Consider the following 16,605-nt stretch of genomic DNA (forward strand, 5'->3'; position numbering starts at 1 on the left):
ACCGACTTGCAATTTCAAACCGGCGACAAGGTTTTTCTCAAGGTATCCCCGTCGAAAGTTATAACGCGTTTTGGTGTTAAAGGAAAGTTGAAACCACGTTTTATCGGTCCTTATGAAATTCTTGAAGAAGTTGGACCCGTAGCCTATCGATTAGCGCTACCGCCAAACCTTGGGAACGAACACAACGTCTTTCATGTGTCGCAGTTGCGGAAGTACGTGTTCGACCCGAAACACGTGATTCACTATGAGGAAGTTGCTTTGAATCCAGATTTGAGTTACGAGGAGCGACCTCAGATGATCTTGGACCGTAAAGTTCAAATCTTGAGGAACAAATCTATTGCTAGCGTGAAAGTACTTTGGAGAAACCACGAATACGAGGAAACCACGTGGGAGCTCGAGGATAAGATGATGGAACTGTACCCGGAACTCTTTCCATGAAGGTACCAAATTTCGGGACCACAAGAGCTTGAAATACATTTTCGAGCAGAAGGACTTAAAGATGAGACAACGAAGATGACTCGAACTATTGAAGGACTACGATTGTGGTATCAGTTACCACCCCGGCAAAGCAAATGTGGTGGCAGATGCTTTGAGCCGAAAAGACAATTCGCAACTAGCTTCCCTGACGGAAGAAGAAAGTTTGATATGAGAGTTTAGTAAATTGCGATTAGAAGTGATAAGGGCACCTGAAACGGTGGAAGGACGAATCGCCACCTTAGTGGTGGAACCAGATTTGAAAACAAGAATCGTTGCAGCGCAACGAATGGATGCGAAACTCGAAGAGATTCGAGTGGAAGTGAGAACGGGCAAATCGAGAAATTTTAGTGAGGAGTCCGATAATGCCCTCATGTTTGAAGGAAGACTATGCGTGCCTGACAACGAGGAACTCAAGAACGAGATCATGAGTGAAGCTCATGAGACTCCATACACTGCTCACCCTGGAAGCACGAAGATGTACTAAGACTTGAAGAAGTCATTTTGGTGGAATGGCATGAAGAGGGATATCGTGGCATTTGTGGAGCATTGCTTATCCTGCCAACAGGAGAAGGCCTTACATCAATGACGGTACAGAAAATTACAAATGTTGGAAGTACCAGAGTGGAAGTGGGATCACATCACCATGGATTTCGTGACGGCCTTGCCAAAGACTCTCAAAGGAAACACCGCCATTTGGGTGATTGTAGACCGACTCACCAAATGTGCGCATTTCCTACCGATTCCGATAACTCATGGATCGGACAGACTAGCGCGTGTCTACATGAAAGAAATCGTGCGATTGCATGGAGTCCCAGTGACGATTACGTCTGATCGTGACCCGAAGTTCACTTCAAAATTTTGGATTAGTCTACAGCGCGAGCTTGGAACACGATTGAACTTTAGCACGACGTTTCACCCGCAGTCCGATGGGCAATCCGAGAGGACGATACAAACTCTCGAGGATATGCTAAGAGCCGTAGTGCTCGACCGAGGCGGAAGTTGGGAGACCGCACTACCGCTAATTGAATTTGATTACAACAACAGTTTCCAAGCAACGATTAACATGGCGCCGTATGAAGCCTTATATGGAAGAAGGTGTAGATCACCGCTCTACTGGGATGAAGTTGGCGAACGAAGGGTACTTGGACCCGACGCAGTCGAGTAGATGATTGAAATTGTTCGACAAATCCGTGTGAGAATGAAAGAAGCCCAAGACAGACAAAAGTCTTACGCTGATGTCCGACGGACCGACTTGCAATTACAAACCGGCGACAAGGTTTTTCTCAAGGTATCCCCGTCGAAAGTTATAACGCGTTTTGGTGTTAAAGGAAAGTTGAAACCACGTTTTATCGGTCCTTATGAAATTCTTGAAGAAGTTGGACCCGTAGCCTATCGATTAGCGCTACCGCCAAACCTTGGGAACGAACACAACGTCTTTCATGTGTCGCAGTTGCGGAAGTACGTGTTCGACCCGAAACACGTGATTCACTATGAGGAAGTTGCTTTGAATCCAGATTTGAGTTACGAGGAGCGACCTCAGATGATCTTGGACCGTAAAGTTCAAATCTTGAGGAACAAATCTATTGCTAGCGTGAATGTACTTTGGAGAAACCACGAATACGAGGAAACCACGTGGGAGCTCGAGGATAAGATGATGGAACTGTACCCGGAACTCTTTCCATGAAGGTACCAAATTTCGGGACCACAAGAGCTTGAAATACAATTTCGAGCAGAAGGACTTAAAGATGAGACAACGAAGATGACTCGAACTAGTGAAGGACTACGATTGTGGTATCAGTTACCACCCCGGCAAAGCAAATGTGGTGGCAGATGCTTTGAGCCGAAAAGACCATTCGCAACTAGCTTCCCTGACGGATGAAGAAAGTTTGATATGAGAGTTTAGTAAATTGCGATTAGAAGTGATAAGGGCACCTGAAACGGTGGAAGGACGAATCGCCACCTTAGTGGTGGAACCAGATTTGATAACAAGAATCGTTGAAGCGCAACGAATGGATGCGAAACTCGAAGAGATTCGAGTGGAAGTGAGAACGGGCAAATCGGGAAATTTTAGTGAGGAGTCCGATAATGCCCTCATGTTTGAAGGAAGACTATGCGTGCCTGACAACGAGGAACTCAAGAACGAGATCATGAGTGAAGCTCATGAGACTCCATACACTGCTCACCCTGGAAGCACGAAGATGTACCAAGACTTGAAGAAGTCATTTTGGTGGAATGGCATGAAGAGGGATATCGTGGCATTTGTGGAGCATTGCTTATCCTGCCAACAGGAGAAGGCCTTACATCAATGACGGTATAGAAAATTACAAATGTTGGAAGTACCAGAGTGGAAGTGGGATCACATCACCATGGATTTCGTGACGGCCTTGCCAAAGACTCTCAAAGGAAACACCGCCATTTGGGTGATTGTAGACCGACTCACCAAATGTGCGCATTTCCTACCGATTCCGATAACTCATGGATCGGACAGACTAGCGTGTGTCTACATGAAAGAAATCGTGCGATTGCATGGAGTCCCAGTGACGATTACGTCTGATCGTGACCCGAAGTTCACTTCAAAATTTTGGATTAGTCTACAGCGCGAGCTTGGAACACGATTGAACTTTAGCACGACGTTTCACCCGCAGTCCGATGGGCAATCCGAGAGGACGATACAAACTCTCGAGGATATGCTAAGAGCCGTAGTGCTCGACCGAGGCGGAAGTTGGGAGACCGCACTACCGCTAATTGAATTTGCTTACAACAACAGTTTCCAAGCAACGATTAACATGGCGCCGTATGAAGCCTTATATGGAAGAAGGTGTAGATCACCGCTCTACTGGGATGAAGTTGGCGAACGAAGGGTACTTGGACCCGACGCAGTCGAGTAGATGATTGAAATTGTTCGACAAATCCGTGTGAGAATGAAAGAAGCCCAAGACAGACAAAAGTCTTACGCTGATGTCCGACGGACCGACTTGCAATTTCAAACCGGCGACAAGGTTTTTCTCAAGGTATCCCCGTCGAAAGTTATAACGCGTTTTGGTGTTAAAGGAAAGTTGAAACCACGTTTTATCGGTCCTTATGAAATTCTTGAAGAAGTTGGACCCGTAGCCTATCGATTAGCGCTACCGCCAAACCTTGGGAACGAACACAACGTCTTTCATGTGTCGCAGTTGCGGAAGTACGTGTTCGACCCGAAACACGTGATTCACTATGAGGAAGTTGCTTTGAATCCAGATTTGAGTTACGAGGAGCGACCTCAGATGATCTTGGACCGTAAAGTTCAAATCTTGAGGAACAAATCTATTGCTAGCGTGAAAGTACTTTGGAGAAACCACGAATACGAGGAAACCACGTGGGAGCTCGAGGATAAGATGATGGAACTGTACCCGGAACTCTTTCCATGAAGGTACCAAATTTCGGGACCACAAGAGCTTGAAATACATTTTCGAGCAGAAGGACTTAAAGATGAGACAACGAAGATGACTCGAACTAGTGAAGGACTACGATTGTGGTATCAGTTACCACCCCGGCAAAGCAAATGTGGTGGCAGATGCTTTGAGCCGAAAAGACCATTCGCAACTAGCTTCCCTGACGGAAGAAGAAAGTTTGATATGAGAGTTTAGTAAATTGCGATTAGAAGTGATAAGGGCACCTGAAACGGTGGAAGGACGAATCGCCACCTTAGTGGTGGAACCAGATTTGAAAACAAGAATCGTTGAAGCGCAACGAATGGATGCGAAACTCGAAGAGATTCGAGTGGAAGTGAGAACGGGCAAATCGGGAAATTTTAGTGAGGAGTCCGATAATGCCCTCATGTTTGAAGGAAGACTATGCGTGCCTGACAACGAGGAACTCAAGAACGAGATCATGAGTGAAGCTCATGAGACTCCATACACTGCTCACCCTGGAAGCACGAAGATGTACCAAGACTTGAAGAAGTCATTTTGGTGGAATGGCATGAAGAGGGATATCGTGGCATTTGTGGAGCATTGCTTATCCTGCCAACAGGAGAAGGCCTTACATCAATGACGGTACAGAAAATTACAAATGTTGGAAGTACCAGAGTGGAAGTGGGATCACATCACCATGGATTTCGTGACGGCCTTGCCAAAGACTCTCAAAGGAAACACCGCCATTTGGGTGATTGTAGACCGACTCACCAAATGTGCGCATTTCCTACCGATTCCGATAACTCATGGATCGGACAGACTAGCGCGTGTCTACATGAAAGAAATCGTGCGATTGCATGGAGTCCCAGTGACGATTACGTCTGATCGTGACCCGAAGTTCACTTCAAAATTTTGGATTAGTCTACAGCGCGAGCTTGGAACACGATTGAACTTTAGCACGACGTTTCACCCGCAGTCCGATGGGCAATCCGAGAGGACGATACAAACTCTCGAGGATATGCTAAGAGCCGTAGTGCTCGACCGAGGCGGAAGTTGGGAGACCGCACTACCGCTAATTGAATTTGCTTACAACAACAGTTTCCAAGCAACGATTAACATGGCGCCGTATGAAGCCTTATATGGAAGAAGGTGTAGATCACCGCTCTACTGGGATGAAGTTGGCGAACGAAGGGTACTTGGACCCGACGCAGTCGAGTAGATGATTGAAATTGTTCGACAAATCCGTGTGAGAATGAAAGAAGCCCAAGACAGACAAAAGTCTTACCCTGATGTCCGACGGACCGACTTGCAATTTCAAACCGGCGACAAGGTTTTTCTCAAGGTATCCCCGTCGAAAGTTATAACGCGTTTTGGTGTTAAAGGAAAGTTGAAACCACGTTTTATCGGTCCTTATGAAATTCTTGAAGAAGTTGGACCCGTAGCCTATCGATTAGCGCTACCGCCAAACCTTGGGAACGAACACAACGTCTTTCATGTGTCGCAGTTGCGGAAGTACGTGTTCGACCCGAAACACGTGATTCACTATGAGGAAGTTGCTTTGAATCCAGATTTGAGTTACGAGGAGCGACCTCAGATGATCTTGGACCGTAAAGTTCAAATCTTGAGGAACAAATCTATTGCTAGCGTGAAAGTACTTTGGAGAAACCACGAATACGAGGAAACCACGTGGGAGCTCGAGGATAAGATGATGGAACTGTACCCGGAACTCTTTCCATGAAGGTACCAAATTTCGGGACCACAAGAGCTTGAAATACATTTTCGAGCAGAAGGACTTAAAGATGAGACAACGAAGATGACTCGAACTATTGAAGGACTACGATTGTGGTATCAGTTACCACCCCGGCAAAGCAAATGTGGTGGCAGATGCTTTGAGCCGAAAAGACAATTCGCAACTAGCTTCCCTGACGGAAGAAGAAAGTTTGATATGAGAGTTTAGTAAATTGCGATTAGAAGTGATAAGGGCACCTGAAACGGTGGAAGGACGAATCGCCACCTTAGTGGTGGAACCAGATTTGAAAACAAGAATCGTTGCAGCGCAACGAATGGATGCGAAACTCGAAGAGATTCGAGTGGAAGTGAGAACGGGCAAATCGAGAAATTTTAGTGAGGAGTCCGATAATGCCCTCATGTTTGAAGGAAGACTATGCGTGCCTGACAACGAGGAACTCAAGAACGAGATCATGAGTGAAGCTCATGAGACTCCATACACTGCTCACCCTGGAAGCACGAAGATGTACCAAGACTTGAAGAAGTCATTTTGGTGGAATGGCATGAAGAGGGATATCGTGGCATTTGTGGAGCATTGCTTATCCTGCCAACAGGAGAAGGCCTTACATCAATGACGGTACAGAAAATTACAAATGTTGGAAGTACCAGAGTGGAAGTGGGATCACATCACCATGGATTTCGTGACGGCCTTGCCAAAGACTCTCAAAGGAAACACCGCCATTTGGGTGATTGTAGACCGACTCACCAAATGTGCGCATTTCCTACCGATTCCGATAACTCATGGATCGGACAGACTAGCGCGTGTCTACATGAAAGAAATCGTGCGATTGCATGGAGTCCCAGTGACGATTACGTCTGATCGTGACCCGAAGTTCACTTCAAAATTTTGGATTAGTCTACAGCGCGAGCTTGGAACACGATTGAACTTTAGCACGACGTTTCACCCGCAGTCCGATGGGCAATCCGAGAGGACGATACAAACTCTCGAGGATATGCTAAGAGCCGTAGTGCTCGACCGAGGCGGAAGTTGGGAGACCGCACTACCGCTAATTGAATTTGATTACAACAACAGTTTCCAAGCAACGATTAACATGGCGCCGTATGAAGCCTTATATGGAAGAAGGTGTAGATCACCGCTCTACTGGGATGAAGTTGGCGAACGAAGGGTACTTGGACCCGACGCAGTCGAGTAGATGATTGAAATTGTTCGACAAATCCGTGTGAGAATGAAAGAAGCCCAAGACAGACAAAAGTCTTACGCTGATGTCCGACGGACCGACTTGCAATTACAAACCGGCGACAAGGTTTTTCTCAAGGTATCCCCGTCGAAAGTTATAACGCGTTTTGGTGTTAAAGGAAAGTTGAAACCACGTTTTATCGGTCCTTATGAAATTCTTGAAGAAGTTGGATCCGTAGCCTATCGATTAGCGCTACCGCCAAACCTTGGGAACGAACACAACGTCTTTCATGTGTCGCAGTTGCGGAAGTACGTGTTCGACCCGAAACACGTGATTCACTATGAGGAAGTTGCTTTGAATCCAGATTTGAGTTACGAGGAGCGACCTCAGATGATCTTGGACCGTAAAGTTCAAATCTTGAGGAACAAATCTATTGCTAGCGTGAATGTACTTTGGAGAAACCACGAATACGAGGAAACCACGTGGGAGCTCGAGGATAAGATGATGGAACTGTACCCGGAACTCTTTCCATGAAGGTACCAAATTTCGGGACCACAAGAGCTTGAAATACATTTTCGAGCAGAAGGACTTAAAGATGAGACAACGAAGATGACTCGAACTAGTGAAGGACTACGATTGTGGTATCAGTTACCACCCCGGCAAAGCAAATGTGGTGGCAGATGCTTTGAGCCGAAAAGACCATTCGCAACTAGCTTCCCTGACGGAAGAAGAAAGTTTGATATGAGAGTTTAGTAAATTGCGATTAGAAGTGATAAGGGCACCTGAAACGGTGGAAGGACGAATCGCCACCTTAGTGGTGGAACCAGATTTGAAAACAAGAATCGTTGAAGCGCAACGAATGGATGCGAAACTCGAAGAGAATCGAGTGGAAGTGAGAACGGGCAAATCGGGAAATTTTAGTGAGGAGTCCGATAATGCCCTCATGTTTGAAGGAAGACTATGCGTGCCTGACAACGAGGAACTCAAGAACGAGATCATGAGTGAAGCTCATGAGACTCCATACACTGCTCACCCTGGAAGCACGAAGATGTACCAAGACTTGAAGAAGTCATTTTGGTGGAATGGCATGAAGAGGGATATCGTGGCATTTGTGGAGCATTGCTTATCCTGCCAACAGGAGAAGGCCTTACATCAATGACGGTACAGAAAATTACAAATGTTGGAAGTACCAGAGTGGAAGTGGGATCACATCACCATGGATTTCGTGACGGCCTAGCCAAAGACTCTCAAAGGAAACACCGCCATTTGGGTGATTGTAGACCGACTCACCAAATGTGCGCATTTCCTACCGATTCCGATAACTCATGGATCGGACAGACTAGCGCGTGTCTACATGAAAGAAATCGTGCGATTGCATGGAGTCCCAGTGACGATTACGTCTGATCGTGACCCGAAGTTCACTTCAAAATTTTGGATTAGTCTACAGCGCGAGCTTGGAACACGATTGAACTTTAGCACGACGTTTCACCCGCAGTCCGATGGGCAATCCGAGAGGACGATACAAACTCTCGAGGATATGCTAAGAGCCGTAGTGCTCGACCGAGGCAGAAGTTGGGAGACCGCACTACCGCTAATTGAATTTGCTTACAACAACAGTTTCCAAGCAACGATTAACATGGCGCCGTATGAAGCCTTATATGGAAGAAGGTGTAGATCACCGCTCTACTGGGATGAAGTTGGCGAACGAAGGGTACTTGGACCCGACGCAGTCGAGTAGATGATTGAAATTGTTCGACAAATCCGTGTGAGAATGAAAGAAGCCCAAGACAGACAAAAGTCTTACGCTGATGTCCGACGGACCGACTTGCAATTTCAAACCGGCGACAAGGTTTTTCTCAAGGTATCCCCGTCGAAAGTTATAACGCGTTTTGGTGTTAAAGGAAAGTTGAAACCACGTTTTATCGGTCCTTATGAAATTCTTGAAGAAGTTGGACCCGTAGCCTATCGATTAGCGCTACCGCCAAACCTTGGGAACGAACACAACGTCTTTCATGTGTCGCAGTTGCGGAAGTACGTGTTCGACCCGAAACACGTGATTCACTATGAGGAAGTTGCTTTGAATCCAGATTTGAGTTACGAGGAGCGACCTCAGATGATCTTGGACCGTAAAGTTCAAATCTTGAGGAACAAATCTATTGCTAGCGTGAAAGTACTTTGGAGAAACCACGAATACGAGGAAACCACGTGGGAGCTCGAGGATAAGATGATGGAACTGTACCCGGAACTCTTTCCATGAAGGTACCAAATTTCGGGACCACAAGAGCTTGAAATACATTTTCGAGCAGAAGGACTTAAAGATGAGACAACGAAGATGACTCGAACTATTGAAGGACTACGATTGTGGTATCAGTTACCACCCCGGCAAAGCAAATGTGGTGGCAGATGCTTTGAGCCGAAAAGACAATTCGCAACTAGCTTCCCTGACGGAAGAAGAAAGTTTGATATGAGAGTTTAGTAAATTGCGATTAGAAGTGATAAGGGCACCTGAAACGGTGGAAGGACGAATCGCCACCTTAGTGGTGGAACCAGATTTGAAAACAAGAATCGTTGCAGCGCAACGAATGGATGCGAAACTCGAAGAGATTCGAGTGGAAGTGAGAACGGGCAAATCGAGAAATTTTAGTGAGGAGTCCGATAATGCCCTCATGTTTGAAGGAAGACTATGCGTGCCTGACAACGAGGAACTCAAGAACGAGATCATGAGTGAAGCTCATGAGACTCCATACACTGCTCACCCTGGAAGCACGAAGATGTACCAAGACTTGAAGAAGTCATTTTGGTGGAATGGCATGAAGAGGGATATCGTGGCATTTGTGGAGCATTGCTTATCCTGCCAACAGGAGAAGGCCTTACATCAATGACGGTACAGAAAATTACAAATGTTGGAAGTACCAGAGTGGAAGTGGGATCACATCACCATGGATTTCGTGACGGCCTTGCCAAAGACTCTCAAAGGAAACACCGCCATTTGGGTGATTGTAGACCGACTCACCAAATGTGCGCATTTCCTACCGATTCCGATAACTCATGGATCGGACAGACTAGCGCGTGTCTACATGAAAGAAATCGTGCGATTGCATGGAGTCCCAGTGACGATTACGTCTGATCGTGACCCGAAGTTCACTTCAAAATTTTGGATTAGTCTACAGCGCGAGCTTGGAACACGATTGAACTTTAGCACGACGTTTCACCCGCAGTCCGATGGGCAATCCGAGAGGACGATACAAACTCTCGAGGATATGCTAAGAGCCGTAGTGCTCGACCGAGGCGGAAGTTGGGAGACCGCACTACCGCTAATTGAATTTGCTTACAACAACAGTTTCCAAGCAACGATTAACATGGCGCCGTATGAAGCCTTATATGGAAGAAGGTGTAGATCACCGCTCTACTGGGATGAAGTTGGCGAACGAAGGGTACTTGGACCCGACGCAGTCGAGTAGATGATTGAAATTGTTCGACAAATCCGTGTGAGAATGAAAGAAGCCCAAGACAGACAAAAGTCTTACCCTGATGTCCGACGGACCGACTTGCAATTTCAAACCGGCGACAAGGTTTTTCTCAAGGTATCCCCGTCGAAAGTTATAACGCGTTTTGGTGTTAAAGGAAAGTTGAAACCACGTTTTATCGGTCCTTATGAAATTCTTGAAGAAGTTGGACCCGTAGCCTATCGATTAGCGCTACCGCCAAACCTTGGGAACGAACACAACGTCTTTCATGTGTCGCAGTTGCGGAAGTACGTGTTCGACCCGAAACACGTGATTCACTATGAGGAAGTTGCTTTGAATCCAGATTTGAGTTACGAGGAGCGACCTCAGATGATCTTGGACCGTAAAGTTCAAATCTTGAGGAACAAATCTATTGCTAGCGTGAAAGTACTTTGGAGAAACCACGAATACGAGGAAACCACGTGGGAGCTCGAGGATAAGATGATGGAACTGTACCCGGAACTCTTTCCATGAAGGTACCAAATTTCGGGACCACAAGAGCTTGAAATACATTTTCGAGCAGAAGGACTTAAAGATGAGACAACGAAGATGACTCGAACTATTGAAGGACTACGATTGTGGTATCAGTTACCACCCCGGCAAAGCAAATGTGGTGGCAGATGCTTTGAGCCGAAAAGACAATTCGCAACTAGCTTCCCTGACGGAAGAAGAAAGTTTGATATGAGAGTTTAGTAAATTGCGATTAGAAGTGATAAGGGCACCTGAAACGGTGGAAGGACGAATCGCCACCTTAGTGGTGGAACCAGATTTGAAAACAAGAATCGTTGCAGCGCAACGAATGGATGCGAAACTCGAAGAGATTCGAGTGGAAGTGAGAACGGGCAAATCGAGAAATTTTAGTGAGGAGTCCGATAATGCCCTCATGTTTGAAGGAAGACTATGCGTGCCTGACAACGAGGAACTCAAGAACGAGATCATGAGTGAAGCTCATGAGACTCCATACACTGCTCACCCTGGAAGCACGAAGATGTACCAAGACTTGAAGAAGTCATTTTGGTGGAATGGCATGAAGAGGGATATCGTGGCATTTGTGGAGCATTGCTTATCCTGCCAACAGGAGAAGGCCTTACATCAATGACGGTACAGAAAATTACAAATGTTGGAAGTACCAGAGTGGAAGTGGGATCACATCACCATGGATTTCGTGACGGCCTTGCCAAAGACTCTCAAAGGAAACACCGCCATTTGGGTGATTGTAGACCGACTCACCAAATGTGCGCATTTCCTACCGATTCCGATAACTCATGGATCGGACAGACTAGCGCGTGTCTACATGAAAGAAATCGTGCGATTGCATGGAGTCCCAGTGACGATTACGTCTGATCGTGACCCGAAGTTCACTTCAAAATTTTGGATTAGTCTACAGCGCGAGCTTGGAACACGATTGAACTTTAGCACGACGTTTCACCCGCAGTCCGATGGGCAATCCGAGAGGACGATACAAACTCTCGAGGATATGCTAAGAGCCGTAGTGCTCGACCGAGGCGGAAGTTGGGAGACCGCACTACCGCTAATTGAATTTGATTACAACAACAGTTTCCAAGCAACGATTAACATGGCGCCGTATGAAGCCTTATATGGAAGAAGGTGTAGATCACCGCTCTACTGGGATGAAGTTGGCGAACGAAGGGTACTTGGACCCGACGCAGTCGAGTAGATGATTGAAATTGTTCGACAAATCCGTGTGAGAATGAAAGAAGCCCAAGACAGACAAAAGTCTTACGCTGATGTCCGACGGACCGACTTGCAATTACAAACCGGCGACAAGGTTTTTCTCAAGGTATCCCCGTCGAAAGTTATAACGCGTTTTGGTGTTAAAGGAAAGTTGAAACCACGTTTTATCGGTCCTTATGAAATTCTTGAAGAAGTTGGATCCGTAGCCTATCGATTAGCGCTACCGCCAAACCTTGGGAACGAACACAACGTCTTTCATGTGTCGCAGTTGCGGAAGTACGTGTTCGACCCGAAACACGTGATTCACTATGAGGAAGTTGCTTTGAATCCAGATTTGAGTTACGAGGAGCGACCTCAGATGATCTTGGACCGTAAAGTTCAAATCTTGAGGAACAAATCTATTGCTAGCGTGAATGTACTTTGGAGAAACCACGAATACGAGGAAACCACGTGGGAGCTCGAGGATAAGATGATGGAACTGTACCCGGAACTCTTTCCATGAAGGTACCAAATTTCGGGACCACAAGAGCTTGAAATACATTTTCGAGCAGAAGGACTTAAAGATGAGACAACGAAGATGACTCGAACTAGTGAAGGACTACGATTGTGGTATCAGTTACCACCCCGGCAAAGCAAATGTGGTGGCAGATGCTTTGAGCCGAAAAGACCATTCGCAACTAGCTTCCCTGACGGAAGAAGAAAGTTTGATATGAGAGTTTAGTAAATTGCGATTAGAAGTGATAAGGGCACCTGAAACGGTGGAAGGACGAATCGCCACCTTAGTGGTGGAACCAGATTTGAAAACAAGAATCGTTGAAGCGCAACGAATGGATGCGAAACTCGAAGAGAATCGAGTGGAAGTGAGAACGGGCAAATCGGGAAATTTTAGTGAGGAGTCCGATAATGCCCTCATGTTTGAAGGAAGACTATGCGTGCCTGACAACGAGGAACTCAAGAACGAGATCATGAGTGAAGCTCATGAGACTCCATACACTGCTCACCCTGGAAGCACGAAGATGTACCAAGACTTGAAGAAGTCATTTTGGTGGAATGGCATGAAGAGGGATATCGTGGCATTTGTGGAGCATTGCTTATCCTGCCAACAGGAGAAGGCCTTACATCAATGACGGTACAGAAAATTACAAATGTTGGAAGTACCAGAGTGGAAGTGGGATCACATCACCATGGATTTCGTGACGGCCTAGCCAAAGACTCTCAAAGGAAACACCGCCATTTGGGTGATTGTAGACCGACTCACCAAATGTGCGCATTTCCTACCGATTCCGATAACTCATGGATCGGACAGACTAGCGCGTGTCTACATGAAAGAAATCGTGCGATTGCATGGAGTCCCAGTGACGATTACGTCTGATCGTGACCCGAAGTTCACTTCAAAATTTTGGATTAGTCTACAGCGCGAGCTTGGAACACGATTGAACTTTAGCACGACGTTTCACCCGCAGTCCGATGGGCAATCCGAGAGGACGATACAAACTCTCGAGGATATGCTAAGAGCCGTAGTGCTCGACCGAGGCAGAAGTTGGGAGACCGCACTACCGCTAATTGAATTTGCTTACAACAACAGTTTCCAAGCAACGATTAACATGGCGCCGTATGAAGCCTTATATGGAAGAAGGTGTAGATCACCGCTCTACTGGGATGAAGTTGGCGAACGAAGGGTACTTGGACCCGACGCAGTCGAGTAGATGATTGAAATTGTTCGACAAATCCGTGTGAGAATGAAAGAAGCCCAAGACAGACAAAAGTCTTACGCTGATGTCCGACGGACCGACTTGCAATTTCAAACCGGCGACAAGGTTTTTCTCAAGGTATCCCCGTCGAAAGTTATAACGCGTTTTGGTGTTAAAGGAAAGTTGAAACCACGTTTTATCGGTCCTTATGAAATTCTTGAAGAAGTTGGACCCGTAGCCTATCGATTAGCGCTACCGCCAAACCTTGGGAACGAACACAACGTCTTTCATGTGTCGCAGTTGCGGAAGTACGTGTTCGACCCGAAACACGTGATTCACTATGAGGAAGTTGCTTTGAATCCAGATTTGAGTTACGAGGAGCGACCTCAGATGATCTTGGACCGTAAAGTTCAAATCTTGAGGAACAAATCTATTGCTAGCGTGAAAGTACTTTGGAGAAACCACGAATACGAGGAAACCACGTGGGAGCTCGAGGATAAGATGATGGAACTGTACCCGGAACTCTTTCCATGAAGGTACCAAATTTCGGGACCACAAGAGCTTGAAATACATTTTCGAGCAGAAGGACTTAAAGATGAGACAACGAAGATGACTTGAACTAGTGAAGGACTACGATTGTGGTATCAGTTACCACCCCGGCAAAGCAAATGTGGTGGCAGATGCTTTGAGCCGAAAAGACCATTCGCAACTAGCTTCCCTGACGGAAGAAGAAAGTTTGATATGAGAGTTTAGTAAATTGCGATTAGAAGTGATAAGGGCACCTGAAACGGTGGAAGGACGAATCGCCACCTTAGTGGTGGAACCAGATTTGAAAACAAGAATCGTTGAAGCGCAACGAATGGATGCGAAACTCGAAGAGATTCGAGTGGAAGTGAGAACGGGCAAATCGGGAAATTTTAGTGAGGAGTCCGATAATGCCCTCATGTTTGAAGGAAGACTATGCGTGCCTGACAACGAGGAACTCAAGAACGAGATCATGAGTGAAGCTCATGAGACTCCATACACTGCTCACCCTGGAAGCACGAAGATGTACCAAGACTTGAAGAAGTCATTTTGGTGGAATGGCATGAAGAGGGATATCGTGGCATTTGTGGAGCATTGCTTATCCTGCCAACAGGAGAAGGCCTTACATCAATGACGGTACAGAAAATTACAAATGTTGGAAGTACCAGAGTGGAAGTGGGATCACATCACCATGGATTTCGTGACGGCCTTGCCAAAGACTCTCAAAGGAAACACCGCCATTTGGGTGATTGTAGACCGACTCACCAAATGTGCGCATTTCCTACCGATTCCGATAACTCATGGATCGGACAGACTAGCGCGTGTCTACATGAAAGAAATCGTGCGATTGCATGGAGTCCCAGTGACGATTACGTCTGATCGTGACCCGAAGTTCACTTCAAAATTTTGGATTAGTCTACAGCGCGAGCTTGGAACACGATTGAACTTTAGCACGACGTTTCACCCGCAGTCCGATGGGCAATCCGAGAGGACGATACAAACTCTCGAGGATATGCTAAGAGCCGTAGTGCTCGACCGAGGCGGAAGTTGGGAGACCGCACTACCGCTAATTGAATTTGCTTACAACAACAGTTTCCAAGCAACGATTAACATGGCGCCGTATGAAGCCTTATATGGAAGAAGGTGTAGATCACCGCTCTACTGGGATGAAGTTGGCGAACGAAGGGTACTTGGACCCGACGCAGTCGAGTAGATGATTGAAATTGTTCGACAAATCCGTGTGAGAATGAAAGAAGCCCAAGACAGACAAAAGTCTTACGCTGATGTCCGACGAACCGACTTGCAATTTCAAACCGGCGACAAGGTTTTTCTCAAGGTATCCCCGTCGAAAGTTATAACGCGTTTTGGTGTTAAAGGAAAGTTGAAACCACGTTTTATCGGTCCTTATGAAATTCTTGAAGAAGTTGGACCCGTAGCCTATCGATTAGCGCTACCGCCAAACCTTGGGAACGAACACAACGTCTTTCATGTGTCGCAGTTGCGGAAGTACGTGTTCGACCCGAAACACGTATTCACTATGAGGAAGTTGCTTTGAATCCAGATTCGAGTTACGAGGAGCGACCTCAGATGATCTTGGACCGTAAAGTTCAAATCTTGAGGAACAAATCTATTGCTAGCGTGAAAGTACTTTGGAGAAACCACGAATACGAGGAAACCACGTGGGAGCTCGAGGATAAGATGATGGAACTGTACCCGGAACTCTTTCCATGAAGGTACCAAATTTCGGGATCACAAGAGCTTGAAATACTTTTTCGAGCAGAAGGACTTAAAGATGAGACAACGAAGATGACTCGAACTAGTGAAGGACTACGATTGTAGTATCAGTTACCACCCCGGCAAAGCAAATGTGGTGGCAGATGCTTTGAGCCGAAAAGACCATTCGCAACTAGCTTCCCTGACGGAAGAAGAAAGTTTGATACGAGTGTTTAGTAAATTGCGATTAGAAGTGATAAGGGCACCTGAAACGGTGGAAGGACGAATCGCCACCTAAGTGGTGGAACCAGATTTGAAAACAAGAATCGTTGCAGCGCAACGAATGGATGCGAAACTCGAAGAGATTCGAGTGGAAGTGAGAACGGGCAAATCGGGAAATTTTAGTGAGGAGTCCGATAATGCCCTCATGTTTGAAGGAAGACTATGCGTGCCTGACAACGAGGAACTCAAGAACGAGATCATGAGTGAAGCTCATGAGACTCCATACACTGCTCACCCTGGAAGCACGAAGATGTACCAAGACTTGAAGAAGTCATTTTGGTGGAATGGCATGAAGAGGGATATCGTGGCATTTGTGGAGCATTGCTTAGCCTGCCAACAGGTGAAGGCCTTACATCAACGACCGTACTGAAAATTACAACCGTTGGAAGTACCAGAG

Source organism: Salvia hispanica, chromosome 4, assembly GCF_029641045.1.
Source record: "Salvia hispanica isolate PSC_SH4W2 chromosome 4, Shi_PSC_v1, whole genome shotgun sequence".
Classification (NCBI taxonomy): domain Eukaryota; kingdom Viridiplantae; phylum Streptophyta; class Magnoliopsida; order Lamiales; family Lamiaceae; genus Salvia; species Salvia hispanica.